Source organism: Scyliorhinus canicula, chromosome 7 (assembly GCF_902713615.1).
Source record: "Scyliorhinus canicula chromosome 7, sScyCan1.1, whole genome shotgun sequence".
Classification (NCBI taxonomy): Eukaryota; Metazoa; Chordata; class Chondrichthyes; order Carcharhiniformes; family Scyliorhinidae; genus Scyliorhinus; species Scyliorhinus canicula.
The window spans coordinates 39,192,745-39,216,761 of NC_052152.1; the positions used below are offsets into that span (position 1 = coordinate 39,192,745).

At 48.0% G+C, this 24,017-nt stretch overlaps 1 protein-coding gene across 1 annotated transcript in view; it reads right to left on the minus strand.

Annotated features, from left to right (window-relative positions):
- Positions 1–8,475, minus strand: part of LOC119968599 (NXPE family member 3-like) — a 37,629-nt gene extending 29,154 nt beyond the window's left edge. The window contains exons 1-2 of the mRNA XM_038801224.1: positions 8,416–8,475; positions 1,833–1,904 (exon numbers count right to left, since the gene is read on the minus strand). The gene's annotated coding sequence lies outside the window, so the exon portion shown is untranslated. The remainder of the gene's footprint in view (positions 1–1,832; positions 1,905–8,415) is intronic.
- Positions 8,476–24,017: the final 15,542 nt, after the last annotated feature.

Below are 24,017 nucleotides of genomic sequence, written 5' to 3' on the forward strand. Positions count from 1 at the left end.
ACAGATGTGCTCAAGAAAAAAAATGTTTGACAGCTTTCTATGTTCGACCTATTTTACACAAGATAAAGAGGTATCAAGTGTTTTTAGTTTCTGCCATTGCTACTTTATAGTTTTGGTTGATTGACACTTCTCTAGGACGGAATTAAAAGCAGCTGTTTTTTAAAAATAAAGTTCTGAATGAATGACTTTTTAAAATCTTGTCCACACCGGCCATTGTTACCATCGGTTTCATTAGTTCTGAACAGAGTGTACATTCTGGGCATGGAGGTGCCAGAGTTTGGCATGGTGGGTATGAGAGTGGGTGAAAGCTGGGATGGAGGGCATGGGAAAGACTGTTTGAAATTACTTTCTGAAGGATTCCATCATCAAGACTTCACGAGACCTCTGAGAGGCTGTGAATCAAGGCTCCTTGAGAAGCTGACCTTGCAAATCAATAGTTGCGGGGCCTGCCCCTACAATGGAGTTGGACAAGTTGGGAGTGAAGGTTGTGGGCTCATGACCCACACCAGCCCGTACCCTTATCCCATATTGACAAAAATTAGGGGTGCCAGGAATGTGGAATTGGGCGTCATCTGCCATTTTTAACGATCCGCAGAGTCCTCCTCACTTTGCCAAAGTACAGCTCATTAAGGCCTCTTAAAGGGTGATGATCATTTGATTTATTAAACAGGGATTGCTGGGACACTGGGTGTTAGTGGGTAAGAGGCAGACATATGTAATGCTGAACTCTGTAAATAAACCAACCATGAAGAAAAAGATCTAATAATAATAATCGCTTATTGTCACAAGTGGGCTTCAATGAAGTTACTGTGAAAAGCCCCTCGTCGCCACATTCTGGTGCCTGTACGGGGAGGCTGGTACGGGAATTGAACCCGCGCTGCTGGCCTTGTTCTGAATTACAAGCCAGCTCTTTAGCCCACTGTGCTAACCCAGCCCCTATATCTATATACTTGGATCTATATCTAATAACAATATAATCTTTATTATTGTCACAAGTAGGCTTACATTAACACTGCTATGAAGTTACTGTGAAAATCTAATTTCATACTTCATTATCTCACTTTGAGTCCATTTAAGATATTGGTGGGATTTGAAAAATAAGTTGAGAATTTTAAAATATTGTTGTTTCATTGGAAGACAATGTAAGTCAGTAAATACAGAGGTGAAGGGTGAGAGCAACTTGGTCACGTTTGGCTGCATTCTACAGAATTATAGATGACCCAAGTTTATGTATGACAGAATGTGGGAGATCAGCCAGGAGTGTGGTGAAAGAATTGAGTCGAGAGATAACTAAGACATGGATGAGGGTTCCAGCAGCAGATGAACTGAGACAAAGCTGAGCGATGTTCTACAGTGGAGATAGGTGTTATCAATGATTGTGTCAATATGTTGTCAGAAGCTCATCTCGGGGGTCAAACACTATACCAAAGTTGCAAACAGTCTAGTTCAGCCTCAAATAGTTACCATGGATTTTGATGGAGTCGGAGGCCAGTGAACGTAGTTTATTCTGGGGACCAAGGACAATGACCTCAGTCTTCCCAATATTTAATAGGAATGGAGACCCATCATTGTTCCCCCACGTGGGCCTCAGGTTAAAAGGCCCCAATGGTGTAATATGAGCCTGATCAGATTTTTAAAAAGATAACTCGGCCAGCTTGGGGTAAGTATTCTTCCTGTCTGAAATTTAAGATTACAGTCGGCAATGCAGGCAGGGGAATGAATAAGTTTTCGGTTCTGAGTCCACTGTCTGTTTGGTTTCACCCCTGCTCCTTACCTATTCCTTACATTTGCAGGAGTTTGAAGAAGTTTCTATTAACAGTATCTATGCTCACCTGCATGCTTGCTTTTGCTCCTCAGTTGTAGGTGCTTTCTAGTCCGCACTGTTTTTCTTTTAGTATGGATGGCTTTTGGGGAGAAGGGAATATTCAGGGGATAGAACAAAGAACAAAGAAAATTACAGCACAGGAACAAGCCCATTCGGCCCTCCCAGCCTGCACAGATCCAGATCCTTTATCTAAACCTGTCCCCTATTTTCCAAGGTCTGTCTAGATGCATCCTAAATGATGCTATCGTGCCCGCCTCTACCACCTCCGCTGGCAAAGCGTTCCACGCACCCACCACCCTCGGCGTAAAAAACTTTTCACGCACATCTCACTTAAACATTCCCCCTCTCACCTTGAAATCATGACCCCTTGTAATTGACATCCCCAATCTCGGAAAAAGCTTGTTGCTATCCACCCTGCCCATACCTCTCATCATTTTCTAGACCTCAATCAGGTCCCCCCTCAACCTCCGTCTTTCCAATGAAAACAATCCTAATCTACTCAACCTTTCTTCATAGCTAGCACCCTCCATACCAGGCAACATCCTGGTGAACCTCCTCTGCACCCTCTCTAAAGCAGCCATATCCTTCTGGTAATGTGGCAACCAGAACTGCATGCAGTATTCCAAATGTGGCCTAACCAAAGTCCTATACAACTGTAACATGACCTGCCGACTCTTGTACTCAATACCCCGTCTGATGAAGGCAAGCATGCTGTATGCCTTCTTGACCACTCTATCAACCTGTGTTGCCACCTTCAGGGTACAATAGACCTGAACTCCCAGATCTCTCTGTACATCAATTGTCCCCAGGACTCTTCCATTGACCATATAGTCCGCTCTTGAATTAGATCTTCCAAAATGCATCACCTCGCATTTGCCTGGATTGAACTCCATCTGCCATTTCTCTGTCCAACTCTCCAATCTATCTATATTTTGCTGTATTCTCTGACAGTCCTCCTCGCTATCTGCAACTCCACCAATGTTAGTATCATCTGCAAACTTGCTAATCAGACCACCTATACCTTCCTCCAGATCATTTATGTATATCACAAACAACAGTGGTCCGACCATCGATCCCTGTGGAACACCACTAGTCACCCTTCTCCATTTTGAGACACTCCCTTCCACCACTACTCTCTGTCTCCTGTTGCCCAGCCAGTTCTTTATCCATCTAGCTAGTACACCCTGAACCCCATACGACTTCACTTTTTCCATCAACCTGCCATGGGAAACTTTATCAAACGCCTTACTGAAGTCCATGTATATGACATCTACAGCCCTTCCCTCATCAATTAACTTTGTCACTTCCTCAAAGGATTCTATTAGGTTTGTAAGACATGACCTTCCCTGCACAAAATTATGTTGTTTATTACTGATAAGTCTATTTTCTTCCAAATGTGAATAGATCCTATCCCTCAGTATCTTCTCCAACAGTTTGCCTACCACTGGCGTCAAGCTCACAGGTCTATAATTCCCTGGATTATCCCTGCTACCCTTCTTAAACAAAGGGACGACATTAACAATTCTCCAGTCCTCCGGGACCTCACCCGTGCTCAAGGATGCTGCTAAGATATCTGTTAAGGCTCCAGCTATTTCGACCCTCGCTTCCCTCAGTAACCTGTGATAGATCCCATCCAGTCCTGGGGACTTGTCCACCTTAATGTCTTTTAGAATACCCAAAACTTCCCCCTTCCGTATGACGACTTGACCTAGAGTATTTAAACATCCATCATTAGCCTCAACATCCGTCATGTCCCTCTCCTTGGTGAATACCGATGCAAAGTACTCATTAAGAATCTCACCCATTTCCTCTGACTCCACGCATAAATTCCCTCTTTTATCTTTGAGTTGGCCAATCCTTTCTCTAGTTACCATCTTTCTCCTTATATATGAATAAAAGGCTTTGGGATTTTCCTTAACCCTGTTAGCCAAAAATATTTCATGACACCTTTTAGCCCTCTTTATTGCGCGTTTGAGATTCGTCCTACTTTCCCGATATTCCTCCAAAGCTTCAGTTTTGAGTTGCCTCGATCTTATGTATGCTTCCTTTTTCATCTTAGCTAGTCTCACAATTCCACCCATCATCCATGGTTCCCTAATCATGCCATTTCTATCCCTCATTTTCACAGGGACATGTCTGTCCTGCACTCTAATCAACCTTTCCTTAAATGACTCCCACATTTCAAATGTGGATTTACCCTTAAACAGCTGCTCCCAATCCACATTCCCTCGCTCTTGCCGAATTTTGTTATACTCGGCCTTTCCCCAATTTAGCACTCTTCCTTTAGGACCACTCTCATCCTTGTCCATGAGTATTCTAAAACTTACGGAATTGTGATCGCTGTTCCCAAAGTAATCACCGACTGAAACTTCAACCACCTGGCCGGGATCATTCCGCAATACCAGGTCCAGTATGGCCCCTTCCCGAGTTGGACTATTTACATACTGCTCTAAAAAACTCTCCTGGATGCTCCTTACAAACTCTGCTCCATCTACGCCTCCAACAGTACACAAGTCCCATTCAATGTTGGGGAAGTTAAAATCTCCCATCACAACCACCCTATTGCTCCTACATTTTTCTATAATCTGTTGGCATATTTGTACCTCTACTTCATGCTCGCTTTTGGGAGGCCTGTAGTAAAGTCCCAACAATGTTACTGCACCCTTCCTATTTCTTAGCTCTATCCATATTGCCTCAGTGCTCGAATCCTCCATAGTGCCCTCCTTAATCACAGCTGTAATATCATCTCTGACTAGTAATGCAACTCCTCCACCCCTCCTACCTCCCTCTATATCCCTCCTGAAGCATCTATGCCCTGGGATATTCAGTTGCCAGTCCTGCCCTTCCCTCAACCAAGTCTCGGTAATACCAATAGCATCATATTCCCAGGTACTAATCCAAGCCCTAAGTTCATCTGCCTTACCTGCTACACTTCTCGCATTAAAACAAATGCACCTCAGACCACCTGTCCCTTTGCGTTGATCATCTCTTCCCTGTCTACTCTTCCCCTTCGTCACATTGAGTTTATTATCTAGTACCTTACTGACTTTAGTTGCTGCCTCTTTACTGACCTCTAACTTCCTAAACTTGTTCCCATCCCACTGCCACATTAGTTTAAAATCTCCCCAACAATGTTAGCAAAAGCACCCCCTAGGATATTGGTTCCAGTCCTGCCCAGGTGTAGACCATCTGGTTTGCAATGGTCCCACCGCCCCCAATGTCCAATGTCCCAAAAATCTGAAACCCTCCCTCCTGCACCATCTCTCAAGCCACATATTCATTCTGACTATTCTTGAATTTCTACTCTGACTGTCTCGTGGCACTGGTAGCAATCCTGAGATTACTACCTTTGAGGTCCTACTTTTTAACTTATCTCGTAACTCCCTAAATTCTGATTCTACCTATATCATTGGTGCCTATATGCACCACGACAACTGGCTGTTCACCCTCCCCCTTCAGTATGTCCTGCAGCCGATCTGAGACATCCCTGAGCCGTGCACCAAGGAGGCAACATACCATTCGGGAGTCTCGTTTTCGACCCAGAAACGCCTGTCTACTCCCCTTACAATTGAATCACCTATGACTATAGCCCTGCCAGTCTTTTCCCCGCCCTTCTGTGCAGCAGAGCCAGCCACGGTGCCATGAGCCTGGCTACTACTGCCTTCCCCTGGTGAGTCATCTCCCCCAACACTATCCAAAATGGTATACCTGTTTTGGAGGGAGATGACCACAGGGGACACCTGCACTGCCTTCCTGCTCTTTCTCTGCCTTTTGGTCACCTATTCCCTGTCTCCCTCACCAATCCTAATCTGCGGTGTGACCAACTCACTGAACGTGCTATCCACGACCTCCTCAGCATCGCGGATGCTCCAAAGTGAGTCCATCCGCAGCTCCAGAGCCGTCATGCGGTCTAACAGGAGCTGCAGCTGGACACACTTCGCGCACATGAAGGAGTCAGGGGCATCGGCCGCGTCCCTGAACTCCCACATTGAGCACGAGGAGTATAACACGGGTCTGGGATCTCCTGCCATTTTTACCCTTTACCTTAACTGACTACAAATATAATATCAAATAATTAATTATTGAAAGGAATAAAGATTTTACTTACCAATCACAATACTCACCAACACACGAAGAGTTACATTTCTCCCAGCTGCTGCTAATTGGAGCACTTTCCTTACCAGCCAATCAGGTCATTGCTTTTCTGTGATGTCACTCTTCAAGGTAAGTTTTTAAAGTTTCAAAGAGGTAAACTTACCTTCCCAAAGACGCCTGGCCACTGCTCCCATCGAGAATCTGAAGGCTGCTGCTCCTTATCACCACAGTCTTTTTTTTTGGTTAGAGGAGGAGGGCGGGTGGGAGACACTACACGTGTAGTGTCTCGGGTTTAGCCGCTTCCCAAATATATCAGTTGACTCACCTTCCCAGAGCGCAATTCGCCCGCTCCCATTTAGCTCCTCCCACGCACTGCTCCTGCAAGGGAAGTTTTTAAAATAGGAAAACTTACCTTTCCAACAGCCCCCTGGTTTCTGCTCTCTCTGAAAAAAAAGCACACACCTGATGTCCTGCACAATTGTTAAAAAGCTTAAGGAAATAACTAAATTACATTTCCGGTGGATATGTTCAAGATTGTCACAACCTCAATTATGGGGATTCAGGAACAATCTGAAAAGAGGAATACGTTAAGATGTTGCACTTTGTTACAAATCATGGACTAAGACAGGGGGTGGGATTCTCTGTCGGCTGAAGCTGGAACCGGGAAACGCGATTGGTCTGAGAATCGGTTCTGGCGCTTATTTCACGCCAAATCGCTCTTCTCCAGTGCCTCGACAGCGGCGCCAATACATTCCATTCCATACGTACAGTAAACACTGTTGGCATATCATTAGCGGGCCAGACCCGGTATTCTCCGGGGTCTCCGCGATTCTCTGCCTCCACTGGGGGGAATTCCCAATGGCGAGGTTCACTTGTGCTTTTAAAAATCAGGAAACAGGTGGCGTGGCTAATGAGGGAGAGAGAGGAGGTAGGTCATTCAGAGGCACAACCGTGGGCTGCCGGGCAGGACACTGGCCGGCTAGGCTGGTGTGCAAGTGGCCCTGCCAGGGCCGGGGTAGAGGGGGGTGCGTGGGGCTAAGTCTCCCCCCCCCCCAAGGGACTGGGGGGGCTGGGGGGCTATCCAGACATGGATCGCCATTACCGCGGCCTGCAAGGCAGCCATCTTGCTGCGTATTCCACTGACCACCCACCTTGGAGCCTGGGTCTGCCGAGTGACACCGGCCGTATGGGTCCTCCCACCCCCGCACCCCAGCCCTCACTTTCCCACCTCACCAATCCCGCAACCTACACTCCACCATACCACCTCGCCCCCAACTAGCTGCCACCCGCTAGCGGGGCATCACGAGGCCCACCCAAGGGCAAAGTCCACTGTAGCCCCTACAGGGGGGACACCGAATGGGGGGTTGTGGAGCTTATCACTGGCAAGGGCAGTGCCAGCCGGCGGTACCTCTGGCAGCAGGGATGGGCGCCAGAGCCAGAGGCCCCCATGGTACCGGGCCCCAAAGGGGCCTGGGGTGCAGGGATGGGCCAGGGGAGACATGTGGGACATAGTCTGCAGTGCCAACCGGAGATACAGTGTAGCCCATTGAAATTGGTTGAGGTACGCACCATGCTACAATGTTGGCCTTTCGTCCCCTGCAGACAGTGGATATTGGAATTAAACCAGCAATGATGGCCTTCCTCCTAGTCGCTGCTGCCCTAGGGTATGCATTGAGACATTACGACTTGGAGCTGCCGAGGAGGAGGAAGCTGCAGCAGCTGAACCTGCCCAGAGGATCGGAAGGCAGCTGGTGAGGACTGAGAGCCAGCTACCCAAGGTCAGTCGATTGGTAAAAGAGGGCCCCGAGCGAAAAAAGTTTGAAAACACTGGGCTAAGATCACAAATGAAACTGGATGAACCATTCTGCTTTAAATCTGCAGGGAAAAAAGCACGATAAAAAGCATTAAGTGAACTCGGGGCCAGTCGTGCTGTCAGAGTTTGCATACAGGTTAAAATCTTTCTCCCAGAGCAATATGAAAACAAGTAAGCAGTCGGAGCAGGAAACAATCTGTTCACATCAAACCACAACAATAGACTGCTTTTTTTTCTTTTACCTTTTGTTGTAACTACACGGGACCCACAGAGCTGGGCCGATTCACTTTGCCGTGAGCCTCGTGGAGTACGGCCTTCCCCGCTAAGGAGGAGCCCCTTGTCAGCGGGAGAGAAAACCAAACTCAAAAAACCTGACCCCAGTGTGAGCCAGACGCGGGGGTAACTCCATCTGGGACCTGCGTACATAGTGTTTCCATTCCTTCATAAATCAACCTTCCCGTATGCTGCTTCTGTGAGCTCAACAACTTTTTAAACAGTAAATATCTTTAACGAGATTTTAAAAGATGCCCATAACAGGACAGGATTCCACTCCAAGCTACCTTGTTCTTCATTAAAGCTGAATTCATCAGTCATATTTCTTTGGTACATTTATTCACATTGATTATCATTAACTTTGTACAAACACAGATGCCAATATATTTTGCAATGCTAATCAACTTACGGTTAATTTCTTCGTACTCGGATTGTTTATATTCAGCAGCTCCTTCGTCACCAGCAGCAGAATTGACTCAGAACTGTCTGTCCACAAACTCCGTGTTTTATATCTCATTCTATTTTTGGAAACAATAGTTTTGATGAAATTTGCTGGTATTTCTTAAGAGGCCCTGTTTTCTTTTAAGTTTCATTACACGATTGTCTTCTTGCATTTCTTCAAACTTTAGTTAATGTATGACCCAAAATGGGGGATTTCAAGTATTTCTAGCTGTGTGGGAAAAGTGCCTGGATTCCTGCTCACAGTATTACGATCAGTTAACTGTCACACTGCCAGACATGTACAGACTGCACAAGAAGACACTACTCCGACTGCTCTGTACTTTAATACCTGAGCAGCAAAAAATAGTTATCGTAAATTGTGGCAGTTAATAAACATGCAAATGAATTACAAAATCAAAAGAATCACAACAACATAAAATCAAAGCTGTCAACTGAACAATAGAAACGCACCACACTCTCCTTGCTTTGCGAACACCAAAACCGTACACATTTCAAAGTGTATTGTACAATGCTGCCAGGAAAGTTCTAGTATCTTCATAAAATTGCGAATGCTGCCGGGCCAACACTGGGTAAGGACGAGCATGAATAGCTGACCAATTAGATTGGAAAAGCTTTGCCGAAAGTAGCAGGTGGGGGAACATTTGGTTTATGTGGTGAGATGCACATTTTTACAGTATTGTTTAAAGTTAAAATTGCATCCAGTCTAGTTTAAGTTGTTAATATCCTGGAACAGTGTCAATGCTTAACAAGAAGAATTGCATTTATATAGTACCCTTCACAACCCTGTGGATACCCCAAAGATCTTTACAGCCATTAAAGTAGTTTTGAAGTGTAGTCATTGTTGAAGGAAGTGTGGCCGCCCAGTTGCGCACCGCAAAGTTCTTCATCAGCAATTTGACAATGGCCGGATGATCTGTTTTTGTTTCAGCATTGTTAACGCTGGGATAAATATTGGCCAAGATACCAGGAAGAGTGCCTTGGTTATTCTTCAATAATCAATGGGATCTTATACACCGAACAGAGTGAGTAGTCTCATCCAAGATGTTGCACCTCTGACAGCACAACACTCGATCACTACTGCAGTGGGGTGGCATCCGAGATTTCATCCTCATGTTTCTGGAGTAGAACTTGAAACCTTGACCTCGGAATCAAGGTTATCGTACCTTTTTGAAGTCATCAACATTTGATGTGAATGTCTCCCACCTTCCAGTTGGAATGAAGTAAGCTTTGTGCATGTGAACTGGGAGGGTGCCTGAGTGGGATTCAAACTTGGTCATTTGGAGCAGTATGGTAATTTGGTACAGAGTGGGAGGAGGTGCTTTTTCCCTTTATGTTTTGTTTTCTTTCTTCTTGCTTTGTAACTGTTAATCTCTAATGAGATTCAGGGAGCATCCTGGGAAGGTAAGTGATATAAAGACCTACTATGGATATCTGCAGCGATAAGTGAAGGTAAGAGTTTAGTAAATTTTCTTAAATAATTTAATTGGTGATTGAAATGTCAGTTAGTGGGGGGAAGTGCTGCACTTGTGAGATGTGGGAGATCCGTGACGCTTTCAGTGCCTTAGACGCCTACATCTACAGGAAGTGCACCCAAATGCAGTTCCTCACAGACCGCATGGATAGGTTGGAGCAGCAGTTGAAATGAAATGAAATGAAAATCGCTTATTGTCACAAGTAGGCTTCAAATGAAGTTACTGTGAAAAGCCCCTAGTCACCACATTCCAGCGCCTGTTCGGGGAGGCTGATACGGGAATAGAACTGTGCTGTTGGCCTGCCTTGGTCTGCTTTCAAAGCCAGTGATTTAGCCCTGTGCTAAACAGCCCCTTGGCTGTTGGATGCATGTAGGAGCATGAAGGTGGTGGAAAGCATCAGAGACAGGAATTTTAGGGATGTGGTGAAACCCAAGGTGCAGGCAGATAGATGGGTGACTGCCAGAAGGGGCAGGCAGTGAGTGCAGGAATCCCCTGTGGTTGTTTCCCCCTCTCTAACAAGTATACCGCTTTGGATACTGTTGGGGGGATGGCCTATCAGGGGATAACAGCAGCAGCAGCCAGAGCAGTAGCACCATGGCTGGCTCTGTTGTTAAGCAGGGAGGGACAAAGAGCACATGAGCGATATTTATAGGGGACTCTTTAGTAAGGGACCCAGATAGGCACTTCTGTGGATGTGAAAGAGACTCCAGGATGGTATGTTGCCAGGGTCCAGGATGTCTCTGAACGGGCAGAAAGCATTCTGAAGGGAGAGGGTGAACAGCCAGAGTTCGTGGTACATAACGGCACAGGTAGGAAGAGTGATGAGGCCGTGCAGCAGCAGTTTAGGGAGTTAGGTAGCAAGTTAAAAAGCAGGACCTCCAGGGTTGTAAGCTCAGTATTACTCCCTGTGCCGCGTGGCAGTCAGGCTAGGAATAAGAGGATAGTACAGCTAAACAGCTGGTGTAGGAGGGAGGGTTTCAGATATCTGGAGCATTGGGATATCTTTCGGGGCAGGTGGGACCTGTACAAGAAGGGTGGGTTGCATCTACACTGGAGGGGCATAAATATTCTGGCTGGGAGGTTTGCTCATGTCACACGGGTGGATTTAAACAAGTTTGGCAGGGGGCTGGGAACCAAACCAAAGGGAATCATCATAGAATCAACAATGCAGAAGAAGCCCACACCTCCACCCCATCCCCGTCACCCAGCAACTCCACCTAACCTTTCGGACACTAAGGGCAATTTAGCATGACCAATCCATTTAACCTGCACATCTTTGGACTGTGGGAGGAAACCGGAGCACCCGGAGGAAACCCACGCAGACACAGGAGAACGTGAAGATCCCGCACAGACAATGACCCAAGCCGGGAATCTGTGAAGCAACAGTGCTAACCATGGTGACGCCCGTACCGGGGAACTAGAGAGTAGAGCCAGTCAGACTTAGAGGGTGAACAGGCAGGGTGTGGTTGCTGATCAAAGAAGGTCTGGTGGACTGAAGTGCAGTTGTTTCAATGCGAAAAGTGTAACAGTGCAGGTAGATGATCTTAGAGCTTGGATTAATACTTGGAACTACGATCTCGTTGCCATTACAGAGACTTGCTTAAGGGAAGGACAGGATTGGCAGCTTAACATTCCAGGATACAGATGTTTCAGGCAGGATATAGGGGATGTAAAAGGGGTGGGGAGTTGCACTACTGGTTAAGGAGAATATCACAGCTGTACTGCGGGAGGATACCGTGGAGGGCTCGTGCAGCGAGGCAATATGGGTAGATCTCAGGAAGAGGAAGGGTATATTCACAATGTTGGGGGTTTACTGTCAGCCTCCCAACAACCAGTGGGAGATAGAGGAACAGATATGTCGGCAGATTTTAGAAAGGTATAAAAGTAACAGTGTTGCTGTGGTGGGTGATTTTAACTTCCCCTATATTGACTGGGACTCACTTAGTGCTATTGGCTTGGATGGGGCAGAGTTTGTAGGGAGCATTCAGGAGGGCTTTTTGAAACAGTATGTAGATAGTCCAAATAGAGAAGGGGTTGTACTGGACCTGGTATTGGGGAATGAGCCTGGCCAGCTGGTCGACGTTTCAGTAGGGGAGCAGTTTGGAAACAGTGACCATAATTCAGTAAGATTTAAGGTACTGATGGATAAAGATAAGTGTAGTCCTCAGGTGAAGGTGCTAAATTGGGGGAAGGCTAATTACAACAACATTAGGCAGGAACTGAAGAATGTAGATTGGGGGCAGATGTTTGAGGGCAAATCAACATCTGGCATGTGGGAGGCTTTCAAGTGTAAATTGATAGGAATTCAGGACCGGCTTGTTCCTCATTAAGGATAAATATGGCAAGTTTTGGGAACCCTGGATAACAAAAGATATTGTGAGCCTAGTCAAAAAGGAAAAGGAAGCACCTATCAAGACGAGGAGGCTGGGAACACACGAAACAGGTGTACAATGCAAGGAAAGTAGAAATGAAATGAAAAATGAAATGAAAATTGCTTATTGTCATGAGTAGGCTTCAATTAAGTTACTGTGAAAAGCCCCTAATTGCCACATTCTGGCGCCTCACTTAAGCAAGCAGCCAGGAGGGTGAAAGTGGGTCGCTAAAAGTCATTGGCCAGAAGGACTAAGGAAAATCCCACGGCTTTTCATACATATATAAAGAGCAAGAGGGTAGCCAGGGAGAGGATTGGCCCACTCAAGGACAGTGGAGGGAATCTATTCAGGGAGCCAGAGGAAATGTGTGAGGTATTAAATGAGTGCTTTGCGTAGTATTCACCAAAGAGAAGGACTTGGTGGATAATGAGTCTGGGGAAGGGTGTGTAGATAGTTTGGGTCATGTTGAGACAAAAAAGAGGAGATATTGGGAGTCTTGAAAAGCATTAAGGCTGACAAGTCCCCAGGGTCTGATGGCATATACCCCAGAATACTGAGAGAGGCAAGCGAGGAAATTGCTGAGGCCTTGAAAGAACATGGTTTTGTGAAGGGGAGGTTGTGTCTCACTAACTTGATTGGGTTTTTTGAGGAAGTGACGGAGATGATTGATGAGATTAGGACAATAGATGTTGTCTACATGGACTTCAGTAAGGCCTTTGACAAGGTCACTCTTGGCAGACTGGTACAGAAGATGAAGTCGCATGGGCTCAGGGGTGAGCTGGCAAGATGCATACATAACTGATTGGTCATAGAGGAAAGAGGGTAGCAGTGGAAGGGTTTCTGAATGGAAGGCTGTGACTAGTGGCGTTCCTCAGGGATCAGTGCTAGGACCTTTGCTGTTTGTAATATATATGAATGATTTGGAGGAAAATGTAACTGGTTTGATTAGTACGTTTGCGGATGACACAAAGGTTGATGGAATTACAGATAGTGACCATCAGAGGATACATCAGGATATAGATCGGTTGGAGGCTTGGGCGGAGAGATGGCAGATGGAGTTTAATCTGGACAAATGTGAGGTAATGCATTTTGGAAGGTATAATATAGATGGGAAATATACAGTAAATGGTAGAATCCTTAAGAGTATTGATAGGCAAAGGGATCTGGATGTACAGATACACAGGCCACTGAAAGTGGCAACGCTTGTGGAGAAAGTAGTCAAGAAAGCATACGGCATGCTTGCCTTCATCGGCCAAGGGAATTGAGTTTAAAAATTGGCAAGTCATGATGCAGCTTTACAGAACCTTAGTTAGGCAACTCTTGGAATTTAGTGTTCAACACTGGTATCCACACTACCAGAAGGATGCGTAGGCTTTGGAGAGGGTGCAGAAAAGATTTACCAGGATGTTGCCTGGTATGGAGGGCATTAGCTATGAGGAGAGGTTGGAGAAGCTTGGTTTGTTCTCACTGGAACGACGGATGTTGAGGGGCGACCTGAAAGAAGTCTTCAAGATTATCAGGGGCATGGACATAATGGGTAGTTAGAAGCTTTTTCCCAGCATGAAAGAGGCAATTACTATGCAGCGCAGTAAGATGTCCTACACCACCAGGTTAAAGTCCAACAGGTTTATTTGGAATCACTAGCTTTTGGAGTGCAGCTCCTTCATCAGGTGAGTGAAGAGGCAGGTTACAGAAACACAGCTTATAAAGACAAAGCCAATGATGCAAGATGATACTATGACTGCGAGCTAATTAAGTGTTTACAGGTCCAGATAGTTTGAAGGCCTCCAGACGCAAAGTCCCTTCCGCCCCTCAGCCCAGGGGCAAACCCCGACTTTGCCTCCTGAGGCCCCCAGACAACCTCAACTCCCCTGTAGACCCCCCCCCCAAGACTCCCCCCCCCCCCCCCCGTCTCCACGCCCCTCCCCCCAACTGACTAGGACAGAAGGACAGAAAGTCCGGTGCCCTTGAACTGCATGCCGGTAAATGGAGTAGGTTGCTCATTTCCTCACTTACCCTCAGTAGCCATTGTGCCAGGTCCCTATTTTTGTAGAGGAGCTCTAAACAAAGCCCGCATGACATCTCCCTGGGGAGTCGGGAGGCCACTGCATTTGACTTCAGTCTCGCTAATGAGATTGAAATGAATACAGATTAGGTTTAATTACCTTCTTGCCATTTTTGGGTGAGATCTGGATCTCGCCATTGGGAGCAGGATGGGTGAATTACAAACTAGTTTTCTCCCAAAACGGTTCTCATTTCTGGCCTTTCCCACAATTCGCCCGCGCAAAGGGATGGGAAAATTGTGCCTGAGGTGTCAACTTGGTGAAGCTACAACACAGGACTACTTGCATGCTAAACAGCATAAGCAGCAAGTAAAGACAGAGTTATGCAATTCCACAAAGGACACATCGAATCTAAGCTCTGCTGTCCTGCGACATCCATCCATGAATGGCGGTGGACAATTAAGCAATTCACTGGAGGAGGAAGCTTCGCAAACATCCCCATCATCAATGATGGAGGAGCCCAGCAGATCAGTGGAAAAGATAAGGCTGAGGAATTTACTACATTCTGCAGCCAGAAGTGTGAGTGAATGATCCATCTTGGCCTCCTCCAGAGGTGCCGAGCATCACAAACAATTAAATTCACTCCATGAGATACTGAGAAATGACTGAAGGCAGTGGATGCTGGAAAGGCTATGGGCCCTGATAATATTCCGGCAATAGTATTGAAGATTTGTCTTCCAGAGTTTGCCACATTCCTAGCCAAGCTGTTCAAGTACAGCTACAATGTTGCATCTCGCCGGCAATGTGGAAAATTGCCCAGGTATGTGCTGTACTCAAAAAGCAGGACAAACCAACCCAGCCTTCACTGCCTCATCAGTCTATTCTCGATCATCAGTAAAATGAGGAAAGCCGACATCAACAATGCAGCCAAGCGGTACTTAGTTAGCAATAACTGTAATGTTCTCTGTTGGGTCAATCAGGATGTCTTGAGAATGTAGTGTTGACAAAGAACATCAAGCTGAATTATTGAACAAAGCTGATTAATTTACAATACTAAATTATGCATTCTGTGGTGAATGTACATCATGTAATTCACACTGTATAGTATTGCGTTCACACTGTATAACATTGTGTCCTTGTGGGCTCTGTCTGTGAGCCGTTGCGCAGCTCTGCCCACAGGGGGAGATGAGGAGCTTGTACAGGACTCCACCCTCGGCTCCGCACATGGCCCCTCCCACTACCGGAAGTATAAAGTTCTGCAGCTTTGTGAGTCTGCCCTCAGTTCTTCTGGTTGCAGGCAGGCTCAGTTGTAAGTCTATTCAAGCCACAGTTTACTTCCTATCGTGTCTCGAGTGAATTGATGGTCACATCACATTCTAACCAGTTAACAAGGCATAATTTATTAAATAAAACAATATGATATCTCTTACCACTGAACTCTATGTTATGCAACTAAATCTATCTCACACCTAACCACCTTCTCCCAGAATCCCAAGAGTCACATGATATTTATGTTTCTCATCTCCATCTGGTAGTGAGGAGTATTAACATCTTATTGTTAACCCATATTGTTACAATAACCTGATCATTGATCCTCAGTTTCAGTTCCGCCGGGGCCATTTAGCTGCTGACCTCATTATAGCCTTGGTTCAAACATGGACAAAAGAGCTGAACTCCAGAGGTGAAGTGAGAGTGACTGCCCTTAATATTAATGGGGCGATTCTGAGGCCTCGTTATGCTCTGTCTCAAGCGAAATTACGCCGGTGAATAGCGGGAAGAGGCCAAAAACCGCAGCATGTGCCAAACAGTTTGCGATGCAACTGGCCCACTCCCGTTGGCAAAATCAGGATCTAGCCATAGTGTGGCAAGAAACCAATTATCACCACCTAAGCCCTATTTCCATACAATTAATTGGAGTGACACCATATCCAACGGTCTCCCGTGATTCAGCGGCCTCCCCAACAAGTGGTGCCGCTGGCGCCGATTAGTACTCCTTTTGAAAACCGTGAACACGGCAGGAGGGCTTCTGTGGGGAACCAAGGAGGTGAGTAGCCATCTTTGCTCACAGGCAAAGAGCCTGGGCCGCTGGCCTTCCACTCCAGTGCTCGGCTGGGGATGTGGGACCCTCAGCTTGGGGAGGGGAGGGAACAGCCTCCACAGTGGTGGGGAGGGGGGGAGCCACTGGGAACGCAATCGTATGCGGCATCACTATGCAAACCCCTGGATTGTGTGTACCCATTCCGGGCATCACCCTAGCCCCTGCCCGTATGCCCCACCGACCATCCATAGCCCCCACTGATTGCCGAGGCCTCTGCCGTGCGGCTCAAGGCTATTGCGAATAGCAAATTGGCAATGATGGTTAAGTGAGCACTTTGCACAAGTGGATTCCCATGGGTGGGCGGGCCATGTAGCAAGTGTGAGCCATTGCATAGCTCCCCAATCACACCTTGTTGCATTGGCATTGTGCTTGAACACCACACACACTGCAGCCAAATTCGAACACCCAGGGGATGGGCCACAGCTCGGAGGACATGTCCATGGTCGGAGAGCAGGTGAGTGCTACGGGGAGGGGGGATGCCTGGAGAGATGGGCCAAGGGATTCAGAGGTCTGGCCGCATTGCGGATAAAAGTGACAGAGGCGTCATACTGCTTGTGGCCAAGGATTTTTAAATGTGTCACAGGTGTCCAACAATGCCCGACTCTCGATGGTGCGTCTCACACTCCAGACCACTCCCTCACCCCCTCCACCCTCTTCCTACCTAACCCCGCCCACTTCGCCCCTCCCTCGGTGCCCCAAGTAATCATCAAAGGCTTAACCTTCCTTGCTCGACCGCTATGTCTAAGTTTGTCCCCAAGATGCACCTTGGAGGTTGACGCAGCCAGCTGCTTACCTCGCCCCGTAGTCTTCGAGGCCCCTGGCTGGCAAACTATGGGGGTTCTGGAGCCGGAGGGCCCCGGAGCAATTGTCGATAGCACATGACCCATGTGCTGACTTTGAGATGTGGCCTCATCAGAGGGGTGGAACTTGTGGGAGCTGGTGGTCACCGTCGCCACTCCATGGGACGGCTCCAGGTTGCTCCCCTAGCTCCCTCTCCGCCCGCTCAGTGCCCTGGCTGCCCCTGCATCATCTGGCTCTGCCAGCCCTGGTGGCTCCCCGATGTCTGCACCATGGTATCGGCGCCCTCGGCGATGCTCCTCAGTGACTGGGCCATTCTCTGCAGCGCCTCGGAAATTCCCACCTGCGACTGGGACAAGATCCGTAACACTTCGGCCATTCCCACCTGAGAGTGGGATATGTCCCGCAGCACCTCAACAAGGTCAACCTTGACTTCCCCCCGTGAGTCGGACATTCTGCCGAGGCCCTCAGCATTGGCTGTCACCGACAGCACCACCCATTGGACACCCTCACTCATGACACTGACATTGTGAACCAGGATCTCCAATGCGGTCACCACCCGAGCAGTGTTGGCCTCGGTGCTACGCATTGGCGGTAACATCGCCTCTGCCCGTAGCCTTTGGGACTCCTCCAATCGAATATGGACCGACTGGAGTATCGCTGATATCTCCCTCTGAATTTCATGACCGCACCCTAACGTCTCCATGAGCTCTGGGTAACCCTGTACTAGAGGCTCAGCATCAGGCTGGGACCCAGCTGGATCCTGGGATCCAGCAAACCTTCAACTTCTGTCTCGCCTGGGGGTTCCTGCCTCCACCAGATGTACATCAGCAGCTGTATGGTGCTCACCAGATACTGCAACAGAAGCCTGACCACTAACTTTTCCACCGAGGTTCGTGTTTCTGCACTGATGGAGGTGGGGATGACAGCTGTGACCCTTTGATCGTGGCATCCTCGGAATTCTCCTCCGAGGTGTTCTCCTGGGAGGCATGGGAGGGGGGCCAACCGGGATGATCTGCCATCATCGGCTGGAGGAACTGTGGGAGAATGGACATGAGGTCAGTGGGAGGGATGGACCAGTCAGTAAGGCAATAACAGCCTACGTTTAACAGGTCCTCTGGGTGGAGCCCGGTGGTTCCTCACCTCTGCGGTGTCCGCCAACCTCCATGTTGGTGACCGCTCTGTCCTCGACCATTCCAGTCACCCGTGAAGGGATAAGAGGGGTGAAGTGAGGGTCGGGAGCCGCATGGAGTGTTGGGGGGTAGATGCTCATGTGGAGGCGGAAAGATCTCGGAGGTGGGGGGGGGGGGGGGGGGGGTGGGTGGGGTGCTCGTGGCGACAGTGTCAACTTACCCGTGCTGTCCAGTGTAGGTCATTGGCCTTCTTACGACACTGGAGGACAGTGGATCACATTCCCTGAGCTCATGACCCCGCCACCTTGTCCCAGGCGGCACTGGCTGCCCTGTGGTCATTCTCCAGGACCCTCGGGGACCCTCCTGACTTCCAACGCGTCGAGGAGCCTCCCAAGGTCTGCATCCTTGAATCTTGGGGCCGGTTGTCTCAGCACCATGGCTACGAGCTGAGTCAGGCTGCCTGGGAAACTGCTGTTTAGGTGCTGCTTCATCTTGTTAGCGGGATGTGCTGGCAAGCACGGTCCCGGCGAATCGGGTGGCGAGCCTTCACCTGCGGTAAGAAGCCCGTGGCGTGGGGCCTTGTTCAGTGGACTAATTAATTATATAGCGTTGCCAGCCTCACCGGGCTGAGCGCCAGGAAGCTCGCAGCAGTTCCCAGCTGGCTACCACACTTCGAATTCTTCCCGGGGAATCGCGCACTAAGGCTGCGTTTGACCAACTCTGGCATCAAGGACACGGAACAAAACTGGAGTCAATTAGATTCAGGGGAAAACCGCCCACTGGTTGGGCTCATACTGAGCACAAGGAAGATGGTTGTGGTTGCTGACCGTCAGTCATCACAGCTCCAGGACATCACCGCAGGAACTCCTCGGGGGAGTCTAGTAGGCCCAACCAACTCTCACCAATAACCTTCCCCCATCATAAAGTCAGAAGTGGGGATGTTCACTGAAGATTGCACTGCAGGAAATCATCAAGGCTCCTTAGACAGCTTCTTCCACATGCATGACCACTACCATCTAGAAGGACAAGTGGAGCAGATACCTGGGAACACCACCACCTGGAGGTTCCCCTCTAAACCACTCAGCATTCTGACATGGAAATATAACACCTTTCCTCACTGGAAGAATATCCTGGAGCTCCCTCCCTAGCAGCATTGTGGGTGTACCTACAACTTACCGGCTGCAACGGTTCAAGAATACAACTCACCACCACCTTCTCAACGGCAGCAAGGAATGCTGGCCTACACAACAAAGCCTGTAAATGCATTTTTAAAAATCTGTAAGTGATGCAAATTTATCATGTTTTATAATGGTATCAGGGCACCAATCGCTTATTAGGGATTGATAAAGATATTGTGGGTCCATTTATTTAAACTACTGGACACAAGAGAACATATTTACATGGATAGAAAGTTTGAAGACATCAGCAGCAGATCTGTGTGCCATATGCTCTGCCCAAAAGCAAAAGTGAAACTGGGGCTGGAACTCATGACATAGTTCTCTACTTGTGAGTGGCATGCTGCTACCCCTTAAAGGCACATTACAATCCATGTGGGCATGGATTGGCGCAGGTATTTGGCAGTGTGGCTATGGTGTGCTGGACCTCATGGTGGCCCAAGGGCGGAAGACCTTAAGGTGGCTGCCCTGAAAGTCCATCAGAGGGTGCCTCCCCCACACAGTGCAAATCCTGCCCACCCCACCAGACCCTCCCAACCAGACTCCCTATCAGAGTCCCCCACCAGGGACCCCCTTCCAGAGGCCCCATAACAGAGACCCCTATAACAAAGTATCCCCATAACAAAGACTCCCCATAACTGTATCCCACTAACATAGCCCCCCATAACAGAGATCCATGCCTGGAAGTCAGAGAGCAATCCAGACAGAAACTGAAAAAAAAATCACGACTTTACGACTTACCTGTCCCCTCCATCAGCTGCCTCAGCAGCTGTAAATTCCGAGAAAGCAAAAACAATGGGCTGGATTCTCCACCCCACCGTGCCACATTTCTATTTCACCCTGCTGGCGGGATGCTCCATTACGCCGGCCGGTCAATGGGATTTTCTATTGTGAGGCCGCCCCACGCCATTGGGAAAGCCTTGGGCTGCCGGCAAAATGGAGTATCCCGCCGACGGAGAATCCAGCCCCATATATCCAAGGTTTAAACCCCCTCAGATTTGATTTGATTTGATTTGATTTGATTTATTAGGGGCTGGTTTAGCTCACTGGGATAAATCGCTGGCTTTTAAAGCAGACCAAACAGGCCAGCAGCATGGTTCGATTCCCATACCAGCCTCCCTGGACAAGCGCCAGAATGTGGTGATGAGGGGCTTTTCACAGTAACTTAATTGAAGCCTACTCGTGACAATAAGCAATTTTCTTTTTTTTCTTTCTATTATTGTCACATATATTAGTATACAGTGAAAAGCATTGTTTCTTGCATGCTGTACAAACAATGCATACCGTACATAGGGAAGGAAAGAGAGACTGCAGAATATAATGTTACAGTTGAAGCAAGGTGTAGAGAAAAGATCAACTTAATATGAGGAAGGTCCATTCAAAAGTCTGATGGTGGTAGGGAAGAAGCTGTTCTTGAGTCGGTTGGTACGTGACCTCAAACTTTGTTATCTTTTTCCTGACTGAAGAAGGTGGAAAAGAGTATGCTCGGAGTGCGTGAGTTCCTTAATTATGCTGGCTGCCTTTCTGAGGAAGTGGGAATTATAGATAGAGTCAATGGATTGGAGGCTGGTTTGCGTGATGGACTGGGCTACATTCACAACCTTTTGTAGTTTCCTGCGGTCTTGGGCAGAGTAGGCTCCATACCAAGCTGTGAAACAATCAGGAAGAATGCTTTCTATGGTGCATCTGTAGAAGTTGGTGACATGCCAACTTTCCTTAGTCTTCTGAGAAAGTAGAGTCGTTGTTGGCTTTCTTAACTATAGTGTCGGCATGGGGGGGGACCAGGACAGTTTGTTGGTGATCTGTACACCTAAAACCTTGAAGCTCTCGACCCTTTCTACTTCATTCACATTGATGTTAACAGGGGCATGTTCTCCATTACGTTTCCTAAAGTCGATGACAATCTCCCTCGTTTTGTTGACATTGAGTGAGAGATTATTGTTGTCGCACCAATTCACCAGATTCTCTATCTCATTCCTGTACTCTGTCTTGTCATTGTTTGAAATCCGACCCACTACGGTGGTGTCATCAGCAAATTTGAAAATCAAGTAGGAGGGGAATTTGGCCACACAGTCATAGGTGTATATGGAGTATAGTAAGGGGCTGAGGACACAGCCTTGTGGGGCACTGGTGTTGAGGATGATCGTGGAGGAGGTGTTGTTGCCTATCTTTACTGATTGTGACCTGTGGGTTAGAAAGTTCAGGACCGAGTCGCAGAGGGAGGAGCCGAGGCCAAGGCCACGGAGTTTGGAGATGAGTTTCGTAGGAATGATGGCGTTGAAAGCTGAGCTGTAGTCGATAAATAGGAGTCTGACATAGGTGCCTTTGTTATCTAGGTGTTCCAGGGTAGAGTGCAGGGCCATGGAGATGGCGTCTGCTGTGGACCTGTGGCAGCGGTAGGCGAACTGTAGTGGATCAAGGCAATCTGGGAGGCTGGAGTTGATTCATGCCATGACTAACCTTTCGCAGAACTTCATGATGATGGATGTCAGAGCCACTGGACGATAGTTATTAAGGCACGCTGCTTGACTTTCTTTTGGTACAGGGATGATGGTCGTCTTTTTGAAGCAGATAGGGACCTCAGATTGTTGTGAAGAGAGGTTGAACAAGTCTGCGAATACCCCCGCCAGCTGATCCGTGCAAGACCTGAGTGCTCATCTGGGTACCCCATCCGGACCAGTGGCTTTCCGTGGGTTGACCTTCGAGAAGGCTGCTCTGATGTCTGCAGTGGTGATCTCAGATACAAGTTCATCCGCGGCTTCTGGGGTGGAGGGCTCGCTCTCGCTGACCTCTTGCTCAAAGCGGGCATAGAATGCGTTGAGCTCATCAGGGAGGGGTGTGTTGGAGCCGATGATTTTACATGCCTTCATCTTGCAGCCCGTTATGTCTTGCAGACCTTGCCAGAGTTGACGGGGATCCATGTGGCTAGCCTGGGACTTGAGCTTGATCCGGTACTGTCTTTTGGCACCTTTGATGGACTTCTTTAGATCATATCTGGCTTTCTTGTAGAGGTCAGGGTCGCCTGACTTGAACGCCTCAGACCTAGACGTCAGCAAGCAGTGGATATCCCTCTTCATCCAGGGTTTCCGGTTGGGAAACACGTGGATTTGCTTCTTTGGCACATTAGTAAGTTCTACACACTTACTAATGGTGAAGTCAGTTACTGTAGTGGTGTATTCGTTCAGGCTGGTCGCAGAGTTTTTAAATACTGAACAGTCCACTGACTCTAAGCAGTCCTGTAGGAGATCATCTGATTCCTCAGACCAACAATGCACAACTTTCTTTGACGGATTCTCCCGCTTCAGTTTTTGCTTGTAAGCTGGGAGCAGGATCACAGCCTTGTGGTCAGATTTGCCAAAGTGTGGGCGGGCGATAGGCATGTTTGATATTTGTGTAGAACTGGTACAGGATGTTTGGGCCTCTGGTGGAACAGGTGATGTGTTGGTGGTAACTTGGTAGTACATTCTTGAGCTTGGCCTGATTGAAGTCCCCAGCTACAATGAACAAGGCCTTGGGATGTTTCATTTCAAGGCTATTTGTGGTGGTGAATATTTCATCCAGTGTGATTTTCACATTCGCATGGGGTGGGATGTAAACTGCCATCAGGATAACGGAGCTGAACTCCCACAGAAGGTGTTCCTCTCACCCATAGACTTAACTCTCTTCTCCCTCGTCGATCTTTCAGCTTTCTTTCAATGTTCCAAAATGAAATCCAAAGATGGCTCACTTCTCATTGTCCATCTCCACAGATCTTCCCTAGTCCTCTGTCTCTCAGAATATTTAGCCTTAGTTTCAGATTCTTTTTTTTAATATCTCGAGTCATTTTACAAACATGCATCAAAACAGGTTACAGCAAATAAACACCCTGGGAAACATACTTCCCAACAATCAACTATACAGTCTGTACAGACTTTTCCCTTTTTCAGCCCCCCCCCCCCCCCCCCCCACTCCCCCCAACCCCCTGCAACAAACAGCTCCCTCAACACCTCCCACCTTTTCTCAAACCCCCGTGCTGAGCCCCTTAACTCATATTTAATCTTCTCCAACCGCAGGAAGTCGCACAGGTCACCCAACCAAGCCATTACCCCCACGGTGATGCCAACTGCCGCTCCAGCAAAATATGCCGCTGTGCAATCAGAGAGGCGAAGGCCAAGACATCGACATTCCTCCTCTCCATGAGCTCCGACTTCTGTGAAACCCCAAATATCCCCACCAAAGGGTCCAGGTCACCTCCTCCTCCACTATCCTGGCTAAGACGGCGCACATTCCCACCAAGAATCTTCCCAATTTTTTGCAACCCCAAAACTTGTGCGCGTGATTCGCTGGCCCCCGCCCACACCTCTCACACTCATCTGCTACCGTCCGAAAGAACCCACTCATTCTCGCTCGGGTCATATGCACCCTGTGCACCACCTTAAACTGTATCAGGCTCATCCTTGCACAAGAGGAGGTCTTGTTTACCCTACGCAGTGCCTCACTCCATACTCCCCAATTGATC